Source organism: Phalaenopsis equestris, unplaced genomic scaffold (genome assembly GCF_001263595.1).
Source record: "Phalaenopsis equestris unplaced genomic scaffold, ASM126359v1 Scaffold000107, whole genome shotgun sequence".
NCBI lineage: Eukaryota > Viridiplantae > Streptophyta > Magnoliopsida > Asparagales > Orchidaceae > Phalaenopsis > Phalaenopsis equestris.
In genome coordinates this window covers 2,931,245-2,941,778 of record NW_018164549.1, presented here as the reverse complement: position 1 = coordinate 2,941,778, position 10,534 = coordinate 2,931,245, and the positions used below count along the sequence as shown (strand labels likewise).

Sequence of the window (10,534 nt, the reverse complement as noted above, 5' to 3'; positions counted from 1 at the left end):
GAATTGGGGATTTTAGTCTGTCACTCTAAAATCTCCAATTCTACGCCCGATAATTTTATTTCCCTATTTATTTGCACCCAACCTCCAAGGGCTTTGACCTCCCTGAATCTTGGATGTAATCTTCACTTTAGTAGGAAAACTCAACTTATTTTAACAAATCAATTGACTAGATTGAAGGTAAATTAAGATCGAAGTGAAAAGATCATCACAACTTCTTTAACATTTTCAAGGCTCAACCAATTCAAATCACCATTTCACAAATCTCAAGACAAGGAGAAAGACAAAGAAAACTACTCAGAACTCATGGGGAAGACACAACAAAACTCAAAATTCATATATAAAAGTGAAGTCATACAAACTATAATAAGTAAATAACACTTATCTCTAATTCCAAACTTCTCAAAGTTCCTCTGAATCTCTTCCTTTCTTAACAGTACACAGAATTCTTCTTCGAAGCGGTAAGGAGGAAGAAATCTCTCACTTTCCCTCCACCCTTACAATCTCTCGAACAATTCCTCACAATTATACTCTCTACACTAACCCTAAATTACTCACAATCTAACCCTAAATTAGACGCTCTACACACTACTAGGGCTCTTGGATGCTGTTCGAACCTTCGAACTCCTCGAACTCCTCGAACTCCCCCCAATTTTTGGCCAAAATCTTCTTTTAAAGTTGTAGAAGAGTTTTCCCAAGAGTTGCCTAAGCATCCCTTCAAAATTTGGCCTTATCCAAAGCTTGAGTTGGAATAACCATCGATCTCCGATCTCACCGTCGGCGGCCTCGAGGGAGCTGTCGGCGGGCCTTCTAAATTAATTGATCTGAGTCTCGGGAAAATCTCGTTGTCGGCGCCGTTGGGCTCGTCGTCGGCTCCCTAGTTCAATTATTCATACTTTGGTCATTTTCGCTCCAAATTCGCTCATTTTTGCATCTTTTTGCTCCAATAATCATAATTCATCATATCTGCAACAAAATATCAAAAATACTTTTCTTTAAAGTGCAATATCATCAAAAATAATGTAAAATAGGTATGAAAATCTCAACATATTTTTTTTTGGTCATAACTCCATTCAAATACTTTGTATGAAAAAAAACTGACCAAACGAAATACTGGACTGTGCTCCACCTTACTCAACACAATTGCTAAAATTTATCTACTTTGTCACCTCCTATCATTGATGTACATAACTGAATATACATTCTATTTACTACGAATATTTCTAGCATTATTTATCATTAGCCTAAACCCACCTCCTAATTACAAATTAAGGAGCCATTAAAGATAATCTTATTATTATTATAACGGCAAAAAACTTTTAGATGCATCCGGAAATTTCTCAGCCATTCCACCGCAAGCTCGTGGAACGAACGCAGAAAGTCCGTCGAAGCTTCGGTGGTTGACTCTTCAGTTTATCGGATCCTCTATTCTTTTTATCGGGTCGAATTCAGCTTCATCCACCACAACATCCATATTATTATCGGCTATGAAAAGAATGAGAAAAAAATAGAAAATAGTAAAATGAGTCCAAAGTTCATTTGCATATTATATAATTTTGAACTTTTGTTTAATTTGTATATATTTTGTTCGATACATGCATTATATATATGAAGCAAGTTTTCATAATAAAGTATTGGCTCAAAATATCTTATATGATTTTTTCTTAAAATGATTCTTAAAATATTGGGTCTATTTTACTAAATTTACTATGAATTCATTATGTATGATGCTTGATAAGTGCTAGAGAATTCGTGAGGGTAGAGTGATTATATAAGGTCTTAACGTTGTACAAAAATTTGACACGCACTCACGTAATTAAAGGTCGGGTAGAAATAAAATACGTTTTATGTGGAAAACTCAAGAAGGAAATAAATCATGGGGTCTGGCCCAGTCAAAAATAATTCTCTATAGCTTGATGAGTATAAGTACATGCCCTCGGGAAATGGTCACATAATTAAAGTGCTCATATGCATGAGAACTTGTTGCACAATGGTCGGGAGCGGCTGCAGTTGCCGAAATTTCATTGCATGTTTTCGGAGTTTGTCACTACGATGCATTTAAGACATGCCGCCCCACAGATTGTTGTGCTTCTCCACGATGTTGGCCATTACCCCACCCTGTGCTTCATTTCGGCACAACATTGGTCGCTACTTTGCGTATCACTTTGTTACTCCACAACGTTGGTCATGACTCCACACAACACTTTTTTACTCTGTAATGTTGGTCATTATTCAACAAGGTGCTTCGTTGCAGCAAACAGAAGGCGTCCAACATTAGTCGACGATAGCCAACGAGCAATGGTCTGTGGTGATCTACAATGGCAGTTGCGAGAAGCATTCATCGAATCTTCGAAGGAGAATAAGGTACTTCAGCTCCTCTTCTCGATCATCCTCAATGCCCAGGCCTTCATCTGATTCAAGGCATAAGTTCCTTTTCATGAAGGGAATAAAGCATTATTTATAGAGTATAGGAGAAGCCTCCAAAAAAATAATGAAAGAATATGGACAACTCCATCGAATGGCTATGTGAGATCCACTTGATCGAACAATGTTCTACAGATATTTAAGCTTTTTAATGGCGTCTGAAGTAAGCGATATTGGGATTGTTGGATTTGTCTCATTGAGGCGCTCGATTTGATTATAGACTTATCGAATTTGAAATATATTTGACTTTCCAATTTGGTATCAGAAGCTTTCAAAAATGGTTTAACAGATAGATCTAAGCTTGATTTAACTCAAATTGGGTCAATTTTATTGTCATTGTGTTCCTCTCGTCAAGCAGATGTGTTTTGACTTTAAGTTTCGTGAAATCAAAGTTCTAGATGATCTTCGATTGAAATTTATTTTTTCTTACTCAAACAATTGCCTCGAGATTTGTGTCAAACCTCAATATTTCGTGTTGAATGATGAAAAATTGTTGTTGGTGTGTCAATACTAATATCAAAGCAATCTAATAATTTCAAAGTCCATTTCACCCAAGCTTTATATGCCAATGGTGTATGCCTCAAACCATGTTAGATATGATGGACAACTCTAATCAACACATATGAGAAAACTTTGTGGTGCCAATGTGCCATAAACCTTACTACCTTATCTATGTGGGTCTAACATTTATGAAGGAGCCTTGCATCAACTTCTAACTCATCACTGAAACATGGAAACTTAAAGAACACCATCTTGGCTGTCATGAGAATGGCTTGCTATAATGGAAAGGAGGAACATATAACTCTTGATCATCATATTTGGGCACCCTCATTTTTGACAAACATATCATCACATGTAGATAAAAAAAGGCTCATCTCTTCAAGGCATATATATATATTTTTTTTGTTAATCAGTTTATCCAAAAATAATATTCAATTTTTTATTAGAGTTATATGCTTCTAAGAGTCCTTCTCTGCCATTAAGTTACTTTTCATTGGAATTCTCTGTTAATCCAGTTATTATTGTACTTTACACTCAAATTTTGAAGATTTTTATTCAATTCATACATTCCTTGATCATTACTATTTTGTTGATAAATCTTCTTAGGATCATTGCCACAAAATACTTTGCCTTTTTGGAAGCATCATTATCATCCACACATAATCCTTAACCCTTTACATCGCTATTACATATATTCAAGCCATAGTTGCCCAAAACATAGAGCATTCCTTAACGCCAATAACAATTCAACTTTGCTTATAAGCCCACATGCAACTCATTATAAAGGATGTGCAATGATACATGTACAAAAAGAGAAAAAAATTAAAGACATTAAGTATATAAATGAAATAACTCTAAGAAGATAATGAGAAACATAAGAATAAATAAAAATCCATTTATAAGTCTCTTTCATTCGCTCACTAAGTCATCATTCTCATTATAGTAGCACAAGCATTAATCATCAAGCCATTATAAACCTCTATTCTGTAATTAATTGTGATGAACTCTTCTCTCTTATACTGGCAAAAATATCACTCATGATTATTGGTAGAGTAATAATTTAAAATGCAAATTATCTATTAATTCACCATTGAACCCAAATAGATAGTTTTTCCTAAATATACCTTCTTGTCATGTCAGGCAAGAACCCAAAATTGTGTTTCATAATAATTACGTTGAGTTGGCCCAATGATGGTGAATTCAAGACCCATTTGGCAACAATTTTATTTAAAGTTGATGTTTCATTATGGGGCCCACAAGTAGGCATCAATGTCAATTATTAGGCTTTGTTATTATTCTTTTATTCAATAGCTATTTAATTATAATTTACAATTTATATTTACAAATTATCAATTACAATTTATATTTACAAATCTATCAATTTTGATAATCTTTAGTAAAATTTATATACACATCACAAAAAATACATATTTATATACATAATTTTTCATTATATATTTCTTTATATATTTATATATAATCAAACTATTAAATAAAAAAATATCACTAATAATATTATTTCAATTAAAGTAAATCATCCACATAAGAACCATGAATATCTAATAAAGTTATTGTCTCATGCTTAATGGATACGGATATCCAAAACAAACCATACCGTACCCGAAAAGACCTCCTTATCCAAGTCCGGCGGTCCGGCCTACCACGGGTCCCAAACCGCCTGCAAGAATCCGTGTGCCGTCTTCCTCCAATCTTCCCTCCCCACACTATAAATCCACTCACGGTAAACAAAAATTACGAGCAGAAGAAATCAAGCGAAGCAGCACCAATTTGCAGGAAGAAGAAGAAGAAGCAAAGTGAGATTAAGATCCATCTTCTCCATCCATGTTGCAGCTCTTCTTCGCCGTCGCGTTTTCAGCAGCTCCGCTAACGCTCTATGTGCCGCCGGTGAGAAGCTTCAACCTATTCATCGAAACCATGGAGAACTTCGCCAGAGAAAGCTCCGGGTACACGAATCGAGCCCTACCTCGCCTCCAACTTGCATTTCGCCGTATCGTCTCCGCTATTCTCCGAGCCTTAAGGTAGGGAAGCCGCGGATTATTCTTATTTGTATAGAAGTAGCATCTCTGAGAGTGTCGGATTTGGGCTTTAGATGACGGCTCTTTTTCCTTTTTTTATGTGGAATAATGCGGATCGATTTGATGTTTGTGATTTCTGGAATCGTTGATTTGGGAGTTTTAGATGCGGCTTTCGATTTTAGGTTTAGGGTATGGATTCGGCTATCATGCTTTTTCGTCCTAATTCTATCGATCGATCTCGTTCTCTGCTGCTGCAAGATCTATGGATTTTTATGGAATTTGGGATGAACTTTGTTAAGTTTGAACGATTGGAGAGGATTGGGTGGTTAATTAAGCTCATCTTATCCACAAGAAATTCTTCATTTATTATTATTAGTATTATTATTTTTTAAACTAATCGAATTTGATCGCAAAATAATACAAACGATCCGAGTACTTTAAACCTCAAATCATGACCTGCTCCAACTTAAATTAGCGAATTTCAAATGCATCAAATATGACAACTGATCTTCTCAAAATTTCTCATCCACAACTGCAATCAACTTCTAGCTTTAACAGATCTATAAAGAACAATAAGGTCATGTCAATTTCCTTCAAATACTGCCGAAATAGATAATTAAAAATTAGAAAAAAATCAAGACATTAATAGCTTAATTAATGAGGGCGGTACATTGATGACGACGTGGATGAGAACCCTACAAATAAAACCAGTCCTCATCGTTTGGATTGAAGTAACATTTGTAACATTTTCTTTATTCATTATTTTCTTTGATTTGGGACCAACTAAAATTATCTTTATCATTTATAATTCGGAGCATTTACATGCATAGCACATGATTCTTATTTATGTGAACGAGTCGAGTCAAGTTCAAGTCACTTTCGATTTGAACATGGGCTTGATTAATTTTCTCGAGTTTGATCTCGAACTCAAGCTTAAGTCTACAAGTTTGAGCTCGAACTCAAGCTTAAGTCTACAAGTTCGAGCTGGTTGACGAGCATACTTGTTTAGGAAGCTTCATCCCAAATCAGAAACCTTATCAGGTCTGATAAATAACCCTTTAAAACTAATGACTTTGCTTCAATCAACAACAAGAAAATTATGACAAGCAAAATTATTATTTATGGCTGATCACACGTTATACTTTCTCGTCATACCCGTACATCCGGACGATGATGCGGCCATGCCGCCGTGCCCATTCAGACCATCATCTGGAGATGCGGTGCAATCGCCGAAGTATCTTGAGATCTTAAAAACAAACATATTTAATTTAATCCAATGGTCAAACATATTTTAGAAGTTAAAATAATGATATTTTGATGTAATGTGAAATTGGTATGAATGAAAAACGCAATGTATAGGTGTTAGATATGTAAATTCATTGGAATTGGGTGATATTTATGTAAATTTCCCTAAATTTAATGGATAAAAAAAAAAAAAAACGAGTGATGGTTATGCTGGAATCTAGTTTAGTATGACAAAATTAACCTAAGAATCATATTGATTTCCGGTGGTTAAAATACTGCAATTTAAAGCGGCATTTACACACATGCCACCCAATTCCTATGTATTTACATATGTAACTCCAAAATTTTACTGTTTACATTTATGCCACCCAGATCTTTCATATCGCAAAAAATACCCTATTTTAACAAAAAAATGTGAGAGATACACCTTTTCGTTCGTAGATTAGTTGGCATATATGTAAAAATAAAAATTTAGGTATTGGATATGTAAACACATAAGAGTTGAGAGATATGTATGTAAATATCTCTAATTTAAATATGTGATATTTTTTATTTTATTAAATTACTATATTTAAGAAAATTGTGGTGCGTAAATTTAATATGAATTTGTAATAACACAACTAAATATTAACGTATTAACATAAGCATATTAATGTATAAAATCATCACAGATTAGTTCCAAAAGATGACATACAGTTCTCACACTTTCGTGAGACAAAATAAAAAAAAAGGATAAAAACAAATACAACTACAATAAGAAATATTAAAATATTCAATTTCAAACTCTGACTACGTTTGTCCTCAGCTGCACTATCAACCTGGGAAAACATCGGGTTCTCATCACTGCTGGCAGTGTAACATGTCGGAGTGTCGCCCATTGGAAGAAACTACAACGAGCTGAAACACCTCTGCGACAACCGTAAAACTGTCTCTCACTGCTATGAGGCTGACGCGACGTGAGTAACAGAGCCGGTAGTCCACAAAAACACAAAATAATTATGTCTGTCACTGAAATCCTAGAAGTCATGTTGGTATAACTGCTAAAAAAAACAAAAAAAAATCGAATGTTAGATATTAAAAAAAAAGGAAAAAAAAAAGTACTCATCAAAATGAATTTATAATGTACAAAGAAAAGAAAGACTTGGTTGATTAGCTGTCATAGATAGCATATGCTATAGATTCCCTCATGGCAACCATCTCAGCAACACCCTCCACGTCATGAACTTCAAATTCATTACAATCATTCTCTTCCTCAGGTACTGAAGGCCTGATAAAAAAATCTAATGGTTTTTCATAGATATTCAACTCATCGTTACTGAAGTCTGTATCTAAACGTGAAGGGTGTCGTCGGATGAAGTTATGAAGTGTCATTGTTGCCACCACAATATGCACCTGTTTTTGAAATGGATATGACGACATATCATGTAAGATGACCCATTTCTTTTTTCAAACTCCAAGCGTTCTTTCACTTACCCCTTATAAAAAGGAGTGACGTTTGTTAAACATTTCTTTCCTACCACGAATGGTGTCACTTACTCGCTCAAAACCAGGAATATGGTACATAGTGTCTGGATATGGCTTCAGATAGCCCCTCTGCATTGGATATTCAACATCAACTAATAGTATTTCCCTGTTATGGAAGACATTGTTATTTGCAAAATAAATACATATAACTATACATATAACTAGGACATCGCTGGTACAGATGTTGCAGAAAATATTTGTAACTTCCTTATCCCACATCGCTAACGGAGCACCTTCATTTAGTTTAGTCATGGTGCAACTATATGTAGAATTGCATTATGCTCAACATGCGTAAGAAAATTATTAAGAAAACAATTGTACATGCACAAAGCTAATTATGGGTCATTTCCAACCTAACTCCATATAGACATACTTAAAACAATAAACTTTCAATACATGAAGAACATAAAAGTTAAAACAAAATATAGTATCACACATAATAACATCACACAACTATTTTGAGAAATATAATGTAATCTCATGAATATACTGCCAAATTCGAAAGTCCAGAATGCCTCACACAATTGCATACTGAACAGAAGAAATTATGTCGTTCGGTCCATGACCTACAGCTACAGAAGAAAAGCCACGAATGTTTTATTAAGCAATTGTGTAAGGTTACATAACACTATAACATGAACCAAAAACAGAAATTGCAGGTAATCAAACTGTAGCTATTACATATGAATTTATTGATGCAGCAATTGCAAGCCACGTCACAAGCTGCTGCAACAAGAAAGCTAATTCCATGCGGTGAATCAAACTACTGCAGCTAATCAAACTACAATCAATCAAACTGCTGCCAATCAAAAGGAGCAACTAATCAAACTGCAGCTAATAGAGAAACTGATGCAGTTTGCATCACAGAAAATGCTACAAATTCCAGCACAAAATTAGAGGCTAAACAGTAACTGAAGAAAATAATCTCCACAACATTGCAATTGACAAATCAAAATAGAAATACAAGTACACGAAAAAATTATGTGGTTCGGTCAATGATCTATATCGAAGGAATGCCACAAATGTTTCATTACGGAATTGTGTAGGATACATAGCTATGAAACTGCTGCAGCAATAACAGATGAAACTGCTGCACAAAATCCCTGTACCCGAAAGTCAAATACAAACTGTTGCAGGTAGTACAACTAAAACCAGAAACCCCTATACAAACTGCTCTATCAAAAACATAAAACTTGAATGCTGCAACTAATAACATAGCCATACACAAATATTCTGCAGATCAAACTGCAACAACAAAACAGAAAACAAAAACTGCAACATAAAAATGAAAAGCTAAGCTAATAACTGAGTCATTACATCAACCATGAACTGCAACTAATAATAGTCATTGACTGTTGCAGCTAATATAGAAACTGCTGCAGCTAATAATAGAGCCATTGACTGCTGCAGCTAATAACAAAACCATTACATGAACCATGAACCACAACCAATACAAACTGCTGCAGCTAGTAACTAGAAACCACAATACAAACTGCTGCATCATATACATAAGACCAGAAACTGCGAATCAAGCTACTTCACAAATACATGATCCATTAACTGCAGCTAATTCAGATATAAATAAACAATGAAATCACTCCACTTCACAACTAAACTGCAGCCAATTTCTTCTCTCAGCACTCATTTGAAATCACTCCATATCACATCATCTCCCCAAAAACTTCCAAAACATGCAGATGTGGTAATGAAAGAGGAGGACTTATAAGCAAGAAATGAAAGAGGACTTTTACAGCAACACTTTGGACCCAAATTTCTAACAAAAAAATGAAAGAGGGGGACTTTATGGTTTCCAGATCTATCGGCAACCATAACAATCGCAACTGCTCATAGCCACATTTTCAAATTGAATGCAACAATGTTTATTAGACACATTCATCAGTTGGTATACCACCATTACACCTCGTCCAGATCAATAGAAAAACTTTGCCGCACATTATATAGCAACAAAAAATCAACCCTAAATTTGTTTATGGCAAAGCAAATGACTCTTAAACCAACATTCCCAACATAAATTGCAGAGAATGATAAGAGAGACTGGGAAAAAGAAAAATCACTCCTTCCAACGCCACTTCCAGAAACAAATCACCGTATTTCGCAGCTAGGCATTAGGGAAATACCTCCTTGACGCAGTAACGATCACGACGAGGGTGAAGGGTAGAAAGATCGGAGAGGGAGAGGGCGAGGGAGAGCAGAGACGAGAAGGGCATAGGAGGAATTGCTTACCCTAACGTGAGCAGCGAACGCAGGACGCGGGGATCGTCCCGCGATCACCCCTACTAACAAAATGATGACGCGTGGATGACAGCGGTAGCAAATCACTCGACGAACGCAAATTCCAAACAGGCTTTAAGTTAGCGACAAAAAAAATCATATTTTATAAGGAAGATTTGCATATATATCACTTAATACTTATGTATTTACATATCTGACACCTAAATTTTCAAATTTTAAAAAAACTCCATCTTGCTAGGGGTGTAAACGAGCCGAACACGTATATTTCAAGCTCAAAAAGTGTGTTCGTGTTCGGCTCCGTTTCTTAGCGAGCCGAGCCCCAGATGTTCACCTTCACGAACAAAGAATCGTTTTGACAACCCTAATCACATAGCTATAAGATATTAAGGGTTGGGGCTACATTTAAAAATTATTGTTTATATCAAAACATCATTTGAATCCAATTTAATAATTTTTATTCTATTTTCTTAATTGATATTATAAATCTTTGTAGCCTTGTAGCCAATTAAATTTTTTAAAAATAATGCTCATCAATATATATATATATATATATG

The 10,534-nt window shown here is 35.0% G+C and overlaps 1 long non-coding RNA gene across 1 annotated transcript; it reads right to left on the bottom strand.

Moving 5' to 3' along the window:
* Nucleotides 1–7,043: 7,043 nt before the first annotated feature.
* On the bottom strand, nt 7,044–10,071 carry LOC110020715. The gene is made up of 2 exons (XR_002293554.1): nt 9,866–10,071; nt 7,044–7,240 (listed from the first exon to the last, which is right to left on the bottom strand). It is a non-coding gene; the product is annotated as an uncharacterized LOC110020715 (long non-coding RNA).
* Nucleotides 10,072–10,534: the final 463 nt, after the last annotated feature.